This window comes from Helianthus annuus, chromosome 17, assembly GCF_002127325.2.
Source record: "Helianthus annuus cultivar XRQ/B chromosome 17, HanXRQr2.0-SUNRISE, whole genome shotgun sequence".
Lineage (NCBI taxonomy): Eukaryota > Viridiplantae > Streptophyta > Magnoliopsida > Asterales > Asteraceae > Helianthus > Helianthus annuus.
The window spans coordinates 98,867,291-98,877,219 of record NC_035449.2 but is presented as its reverse complement, the minus strand read 5'-3'; positions in this window follow the sequence as shown (position 1 = coordinate 98,877,219).

Below are 9,929 nucleotides of genomic sequence, written 5' to 3'. Positions count from 1 at the left end.
CACCTGGTACCGTACAGGTAGTGTCGCCATATCTTAAGCGCGAAAACAACAGCTCCCAGCTCTAAATCGTGCGTCGTGTAGTTCCGTTCGTGAATCTTGAGTTGACGAGAGGCGTAGGCAATCACTTTATCCCGCTGCATCAATACGCAACCAAGACCCTGTATTGATGCGTCACAATAAACCACGAAATCTTCCGTGCCCTCTGGCAATGAGAGAATAGGCGCACTGCAAAGCCTATCCTTTAAGTACTGAAAAGCGGTTTCCTGGGACTCTCCCCAGCGATAGGTGACACCCTTCTGTGTCAGCAGTGTAAGCGGTTGAGCGATCTTTGAAAAGTCTTTGATGAAACGTCTGTAATAACCCGCCAAACCCAAGAATTGGCGTATTTCTGTCGGTGTATGCGGTGCAGGCCAGTTCCTGATCGAATCTACCTTGAATGGATCGACATGGATCCCATCCCTGTTCACCACATGGCCTAAGAAGTGGACTTCACGAAGCCAGAAGTCACATTTAGAAAACTTGGCGTACAATTGCTCTTTTCGAAGGAGTTCCAAAATAAGACGTAAGTGCTGCTCGTGCTCCTCCTGACTCTTGGAGTAAATCAAAATGTCGTCGATGAAAACAATGACGAACTTGTCAAGATAGGGTTTGCACACCCTGTTCATAAGATCCATGAATACGGCAGGCGCGTTCGTTAACCCGAATGGCATGACAAGAAACTCGTAGTGACCGTAGCGAGTTCTGAAGGCTGTCTTGGAGACGTCCTCATCCCGGACTCTCAGCTGATGGTACCCCGACCTCAAATCTATCTTCGAATAGAAACACGACCCTTGCAACTGGTCGAATAAGTCGTCTATGCGTGGAAGAGGATAACGGTTCTTCACCGTCACCTTGTTGAGTTCACGGTAGTCGATGCACATTCTGAACGTACCGTCTTTCTTCTTCACGAAGAGCACTGGAGCTCCCCAAGGCGAAGAGCTTGGACGAATAAAACCCTTTTCCAAGAGCTCTTGTAACTGCTTTGACAATTCTTCCAATTCTGATGGAGCTAGACGATACGGTGCGCGAGCTATGGGTGCTGCTCCAGGAGCTAACTCAATCTGAAACTCGACTTGACGATGAGGAGGTAAACCAGGTAAATCTTCAGGAAACACCTGAGGAAAGTCACATACAACTGGGATATCCTCCAGCTTCTTTTCCTTTGCTGATGCGTCAGTGACAAGTGCCAGAATGGCAGTGTGTCCCTTTCGTAAACATTTCTGCGCCTTTAAGAAAGAGATGATGCCAACCACAGCACCACTCTTGTCACCTTGAACTTCGAGAGGTTCCTGACTAGAGCGAGGAATACGAATAACCTTCTCCTTGCATAAAATCTCTGCGCGATGTTGGGATAACCAATCCATACCGATGACGACGTCGAAACTACCCAAGATTATGGGTATAAGATCAATCGAGAAAGTCTGACCAGCTAGAACGATGTTACAGCCCTTGATCACATGTGCCGCTTCTACACTTTTACCATTTGCCAGTTCTACGACGTGTTTAGTGTTTAGGGGTGTTGGTGTACGTTCTAACAATTTACTCATTTTCAATGACATATAACTTGTATCAGCACCCGAATCAAATAAGACAGTAACATAAATATCGTCGAGAAGAAACTTACCCATAACCACATTGGGGTCATTCACTGCGTCACCCCGACCTAGCACGAACATACGACCACGAACTTCGTTGCCATTGTTGTTGTTTCCCCCATTGTTGTTGTTATTGTTGTTATTCCCGTTGCCCTGGTTGTTGTTGTTGTTGCGATTCTGGTTCAACTGTGGGCAATCGCGTTTGTAGTGGCCTTCAGCCCCACACTGGAAACATCCCCGGTTTCCACGCTGTGGCTGCTGCTGCTGGTTCTGTGGAGCTGGCGGTGGGAGTTGCTGGTTTTGGTTTGCTGGTCGCGAGCTTCTACAATCTTTAGCCTCATGGCCCGGCTTGTGGCATCTTTGACAACGTTCCCTGCGACATCTTCCACTGTGGTGTTTGTTGCACCTGTTACACCACGGGTGAGTTCCCCTATAACCACTCTGCCCCTGGTTGCCCGATGATTGCTGATTTGGGCTCTGATAATCGTTGGTGCGACGCTGCTGAGTTTGGGACTGAACCGAAACTGATCCCTTGCTGGAATCCCCATCCCACTTTCTTTTGTTCTCGCTGGTTGTGGCAGAAGTAGTAGCAGCTGGAGTGGCTGAAGTAGTAACTGTAGCAGTAGCGTTGACACGCTTAGGCAGTTTATTCTGGTCCACTGCCTGGTCGGTAATGCGATGAGCGAGGCGTTGAACAGCCTGGATGTTGTCGAGATTAGCCGATGTTACGTGGCTCTGGATTTCCGGTGCCAACCCCTTGAGATACATCTCGATGCGCTTGTATGGAGGGTCTACCATAGTTGGGCACAGCACGGCCAGCTCATTTGACCGTTTAGTATACGCTTCAATCTCTGATCCAACCATTTTCAGGTTATACAGCTCGTCTTCCAGTTTGTGAATATCTTCACGCGTGCAATACTCTCTCTTGATAAGTTCCTTAAAATCGTTCCAGGGTGTGGCGTTAGCAGCTGCCAACCCCAGAATTTGCACCTGCGCGTTCCACCAGGTTAGCGCTATTCCCTCCAAGGTGCCAGTTGCATACTTGACCTTGCGAGCCTCAGGGCACTCGCACATTTCGAACACAGATTCTAGCTTCTCGAACCAATGGAGGAGTCCCACTGCCCCCTCGGTGCCACTGAAAGTATTTGGACGACAGTCCATGAAGTTCTTGAATGTGCAGACAGGCTGCTGCACGTGTTGACCTATTGTACGAATAGGACGAAGTTAAATACGGGAGTTAATGTAGGATCTAAAGACCCTAGTATGAGTCTATACTGCAGGGTATACTACCTGCTTGAGCGGCTGCAACTGCCGCAGTAACGAGAGCCTCTAGCAGGGCTTGAGTCATGTTAATTCGTGCGGCCATTGATCTTCACATCAAAGGCAACATAAGTGAGAAAGGTTCGCGAATAGTGTGATGACAGAAGAGTGTAAGCACATAAGTGTTCTCAAGCAGTAACAGATAGCGAGCAATAGTAGGGTAAGCATACTACGAGCAAAGTTCTAAGCAGTTCTAGCAAGCAGGTAATAAACATAAACCTTATTACCTAGGATGTCGAGTCTTGCACGTGGAGCGAAGCGTCGTTGTGGATCGTTGAGAGCACTGTTCTGGTTATAGTCTGGTTTTAATAAAAACGTTTTCCCATATTAAAACCAAGTTCTCTATAACCAATGGCTCTGATACCAATCTGTCACACCCCCAAAATCCACACGCGGAGTACCACCGCTTGGGAGCGTGACTGACCAGGATCAAGCCACCAATCATATTGAACATGTAATTAATATCAAGTAAAATAAATGTAAACCATACATTCAATACGATAGGAGTTCAAAACATAACCATAGTTTCAAAGTGTAGCGGAAGCATAGTAAATAATCCAACACTAGTTAATAGTTTTAAATGTCATAATAGTTCAACGTAGAAACCACGATCCCTGCCCACAACGACCCGCTTCTCCAGTGCAAGCTCCATAAGTACCTAAGGTCCTGCAAGGCATGCAGCAGAGAGTCAACAACTAGTTGAGCGAGTTCACAGTTAACAGTTCAGTAATAATGTGGTATGAGTAATAGTAAGTTCGTTCGTTTATATCATGTTTCATATTTCCATCGCGGCCTCCCAGGCAGGTGTGCGAAGATATTAGGGGATGTTCATCCCAAGCATTCTAGACTAGGTTTATTTGTATCGCGGCCTCCCAGGCAGGTGTGCGAAGGTTAGTAAGTTTAGTTCGCGGCCTTCCAAAGGCAGGTGTGCGAAGATGTCATAGTATCGCGGCCAACCCGTGGCAGGTGTGCGAAGATCAGTTCAATGAGTGTTACTAGTCTAGTAGGTTCGTATTCGTTAAGTTCTACCATCTGAGTGTGCATAACAATCTATCAAATCCCATTCCCCACCCGGGAACCCATGCCTTGGCTGTGTGAACTCACCTTGGGTTTGCTCGGTATGCTAAGTATGCGATCACAATTAATCAGTCACGTCCTATGGTATGCACGTATACACAATCAGTTTGAATTCATACAGCTCACGTATAAGCATAATCAATGATCACCAAGTAGTACACATCACCAGTCAACATCACATAAGTCATGCATAGTGTTTAACATCAGTTAGTTAACTCAGTTACACTTAACAGAATTCAACTAGTTTACTGAGCAGGTTATCCAAGTTGGCGAAACACATCAATTGGCGAAACACAGGTTTGGCGAAACATATTCTGTTTCGTCAAACCTCCTTTGGCGAAACACATTTTCAAATTCGTCAATCATCCTTGGCGAAACTAATTCTGTTTCGCCAAGACTTCCAATTCGTCAAACAATCACATTCGTCAATAAGCCAGTTACGTCAACATCCTAATTCGCCAACATTCAGATTCGTTAAACAGCAGTTACGTTAACACATCAGTTACAGGAAATCATGCAGTCAAATACGGAAACCCTAATCATGCTAACTGCCGTCATCAATCATCAAACCATAATCATACAATCATCATGAAAATCATTTGTACCATAATGTAATCATTCGTCCACTATCGTGTATATCGCTACGTTAACCAAAATCATATTACAACAATCAACCTCTAGCATGAACCCTAGATCATGAGATCACAATATCACAAATACCCTATTCAGATTATCAGTAACAACCAATCCGATTTCGGTGCCCAGATTTGTAACAGATACGATAGATTCTAGTATTATCAAAATATCAACCAATCATGGCATAATCAATATCTAGTATCAGCCTATACTTCTAGCAAAGTAGTTAATCGATAGACGAACTAACAATCACGCAAGAGTTAAAACACTTACCACAATGAACAAGATAACAATCAGATTGATTCGAGGCTTCGGAGACACAAGATTGCCGTCACACAGAAGAGATGAGCGTTCTAGGGTTCTAACTTTTACCAAAGGTGTGAACTAGAAGTCGTTTCATGTTAATATACACGAGTTAGCGTTTTGGGCCCGTAGTGGGCTTTGGCGAGACTGGGCCGGCGAAACAGGGTGTTTCGTTGAGATAGGGTTGACGAGACAGGCCTCCTGTTTCGTCGAGATGATGTTGGCGAATCTATCCCTAATTCGTCGGGCACTATGTGGTTTAATCAGTAGTCTATGTCTAATTGTTTCTTAATACTCACATTGCAATGGTAATCACATATATGCATAACACAGTACGTTTTATTAACACATAACATGTACAGTTACAAGTCAAACAGTCAAAGTCAATGGTCAAGGTCAACGTGCATTAAATACGAGTCAAAAGGTCGAGTTGTCACATTTGGCCCCAGAGATAAAAGCTAGCGTGAAGGCTTCTATGCCTGCTACTTTTAGATCCGTGGCAGATATATCTCTGTCTCTCACACTGGATGCAGTGAGACAGAGATCTCTGAGAAATGCTGATAGTGAGAAGAGGAAACGTGAAGATGATGATTCACGTAGGTCTAACAAGAAGCACCGGGGGAATCGTGACCACAAGAAGGGGTCAGAGAACAAGAAGAATGACCGACAGTCGGGCGATAGGCCCAAGTGCAACGTTTGCAAGAAGCACCATTTCGGAAAGTGCAGATGTCACACCCCGACCGCGTGTAACATGCAACCGCGGCGGAAACGTCGGGGAGTGTTGGGACAGAATTAATTGTTTCATAACCATGGAAATTAAAGTTACATTTTATTTATCAAACAAGCGTATTACATTGTCTTTAAACAGGAAATAAAGAGTTTATAACATAATTAAACTAGTCTAGTCTCTAAGGCACAGGTCCGCCCTAGTATCACAATCATCATCCTAAGCAACAGCTCCTGAAAACACATGTGAAAGTAGGTACGTCAGCATAAAAATGCCTGTGAGATACATAGGTTTTGTGAAAATGGGATTCATGACTTGAGTTTAAAGAAAACATTTAATAATAGTCAGTCATGAACCTTGTAAATTGTTTAGTCTTGTAAATCATATGAGAAACGATAAGATCATATGATATGTATAAGTAAAACGTAAGGTTAAATGAGAGTAAAAATGAGTTTGTATAAGATAAGTCTGTTTGTAAAACAATGTCTTGTGAAGAATATGTTATTTGTGAAAAAGGTAACATGTCTATACTGAAATGATTTAAATAATACTACGATAGGTAATATTATACAAACATTTATATATAGGAAGTACCAGCGGCGTATCCACCATGTTTGTATCATATTACATACGCCACGTTACTCAAACCATTTACCCAAACCAACCATCATGTAAATTGTTCATGTATAAATCAATTGTCAAGTGTTATTGTGTAAACCATATCGAAATGTCTATGTTCAATGTAAACCACCAAATGTGTATATCACTGTCAAAATGTTTATGTTTACTGTAGATCATGTAATGTTTACCCAAAATATATCACGTATGGTAAGTGAAATATATCAACTAAACCATATGTAAAATGCACAAAAACAAGGTATTGAAGTAAAACATGGTTTAAATCAAAGTTATGTTTTGTGGAACAAATGCATGCTATACTGATACAAACATTTATGCGGTATTGTGAAAATGCATACATCCAAGCCTTGAGACTGTGGCGATAAACCCTTAAACAAATTAAAGGTTTATCTAAGTTATGTGTATCGAATTCGGTCATTCCTTTCATCCAAACCAACCTAGGATGTCCGGAACGGGAGTTGTCAATTCCTATGGTACCACTACCTACTAACGAACGGCGTAGCTAATGTTAATGAATGTATTGTTCCATGTTAAACAAACCAAATGTCATACCAAAATGAAGGCATGTGATGTAAGCAATTGTACTAAGTATGCACACAATGGGCATAAATAGCATGAAATGTAATGTGAAACAATGTACTAAGTACGCACCCAATGGGCATACATAGCATGAAATGTAATGTAAAACAATGTACTAAGTACGCACACAATGGGCATACATAGCATGAAATGTAATGTAAAACAATGTACTAAGTACGCACACAATGGGCATACATAGCATGAAATGTAATGAAATCATGTACTATAATGTACTAACGAACATAGCAGGTATATGATGTGAAAACATGGAAGGCATGAAAGTAACAAGTAGGCACATGTGTTTCACCCCAAAATGTTTGGAAAACAGTAAAAGAGGGGTCTATGTACTCACATAGACACCTTGAAAGCATTTGAAAGATGGGGTTCTATGTACTCACATAGACACCTTGAAAGCATTTGAAAGATGGGGTTCTATGTACTCACCTGAGATTGCTTTGAAGTTCTTGTATAACAACCAAATACTTCTAGAGATCACGGATATCAAACGACACCTAATATAGGTAACTATGTTAATATACCGGACCTAAATCGGAGGATCGGATAGTATGCGGGTTCGTAAACCAAACGAGTATGGAGACTCGTGTAATATGGTTTAACAAATCCTTTATACTAAAATTAAACCTGACCTAAGTGCTTACGACCCATTACGACCCGTTTAGGTAGCTTATGCTACCTTAACGCGTCGTTCGCGTAAAACGCGTTTGGAACGCCTAACATTGTGACCATAAGGTATAACCTCGGAAGGTTACAGCTAGGGTCACCTAATGTGTTTGGTCGGTTCCTAAAGATCGACCAAATGGGTCGGGTTCGAAAGTATAAGCGATTGTTTAGATCGCTTACCTTACGACCCAATATGAGCACTATACCAAAAGTGACGAGCTAAGCATGTTAAAACATGCTTAACTAAGTTTAGAAAATAGGTTTGGTATCAAAACAAACGGTTTTGATACCCACGAGTAGTTTGGTTACAAAATACACAAGAATGCGCATTTTGGCCGAAACTACGACTCGTCACTGAGCCTAGATAACGTGGTAATCAGTAGGTATAGTCACTACGGACTATAACCATCGTGCTCACGCTCACGTTATGAAGTTGCAACGAACTTCGTGTTGACCATAGGCTGGTCAACGCAGAAAGTCAAAGAAAACTTTGACTTTCAGACTTGAAAAGCGAATAAAAGAACGAAAGAACACTTACGAAGGGTCCCCGAAAGCTAATCTCGATCCAGGAGCTCAGGTATGAAGCAAAGGCCTCAACTTAGAGCTTTAGATCAGATTTTGTGGGTTTTTAACCAAAAGGGGGGGGGTTTATAGTATTTCCCGAACCGTTAGGATCGTTTCTTGAAAAACGTGATCGAATCTCGTGCATACACTTGTTGGAAAGTTGTGGTAACTAAAAATGGCCCCTAATGAGCTGAAAGGGCAAGTGTGATTTTGTGGATGAGGTTTAATCAGCTGAAATCTGCTGACTAATTGATCTTATCTGTTCTGGGAGCCTGACGCGGCTCGCGTCAGGATACACACAAAACTCAGGCGGGCCGCCTGGCCTTGTCTGATCAGCACAAACTTTCAGAAATGACAGTTTTAGTCCCTGTTGCATATTTAAGCCATTTCCAACACTTCTAAGGCCCGTAAAGCCAACTTTAAGGCCCTAAAATGATGCCTAAACATTGTGGACATGAAACATGCTCAAAAATATTCCGGATGTCAGTTCGTTTGGTCGTACGAACGCGATGTTCGCTTAATTACGACGGAATGCGCGTAAGCGCGAAAAATGATCCAAATTGCGCGACGAATGGATTTTTGAGTATATGTTGATGTTCCGGAGTATTTGTCGCATTAAACTGAGTACGTTTACGCACCAGTTTGCGTATAATTCTCCAGAAAGCGATGTAGAGTTTGAAATTGAACAAAAGTCAAAACATGAAAAATGTAAAACACAACCAAACAAACATTGGGATCAAATAACATTGTTTTATTGATAATTGAACTGTTCATAATGATTTCGAGCACAAATGTTACAGTCTCCCATACTTGTGGAAATTTCGTCCCGAAATTTATTTAGAGGAAACTCGTGGAAAAAGATGCGGATATTTTGCCTTCATTTGATATTCGCGTTCCCAAGTAAACTCGGGTCCACGCTTAGATTCCCAGCGAACCTTGACCAAAGGAATGCGCTTGCGTTTAAGCCACTTGACTTCACGTTCCAAGATTTCCACCGGTTTTTCAACAAATTTCAGTGTTTTATCAACATGAATTTCGTCAAGCGGTATGTGGAGGTTCTCATCAGCTAAACACCTCTTGAGATTGGACACGTGAAAGGTTGGATGAACATTTCCAAGTTCAGGAGGTAACTCAAGTCTGTAGGCTACCTTACCGATTCTTTCGACGATCTTGAATGGTCCAACGTATTTAGGTGCAAGTTTTCCTTTCTTTTCGAATCTGATCACACCTTTCCAAGGTGAGACCTTAAGCAATACACGATCACCGACTTGAAAATCCAAGGGCTTGCGTTTTAGGTCCGCGTAACTCTTTTGATGGCTTCTAGCTGTCTGAAGGTTATCACGAATTTTCTTAACCTTATCTGTTGTCTCTAAAATGAGGGCAGGTCCAGTAAGCTGAGCCTCGCCGATCTCATTCCAGCAGACTGGTGAACGGCATTTTCGACCATAGAGAGCCTCGAAAGGAGCCATGTTGATGCTGGAGTGATAACTGTTGTTGTAGGAGAACTCAATCAACGGAAGATGTGAATCCCAACTACCACCAAAATCGATCACACAAGCTCTAAGCATATCCTCCAGTGTATGGATTGTTCTTTCAGATTGACCATCCGTTTGCGGATGATAAGCTGTGCTCAGATTAAGTTGGGACCCCATAGCAGATTGCATGGTTCTCCAAAAATGAGAAGTGAAACGAGCATCTCTGTCAGAAATGATGTTCAAAGGAACACCATGTCGAGCTACAATTTCATCCACGTAGATTTGAGCAAGTTT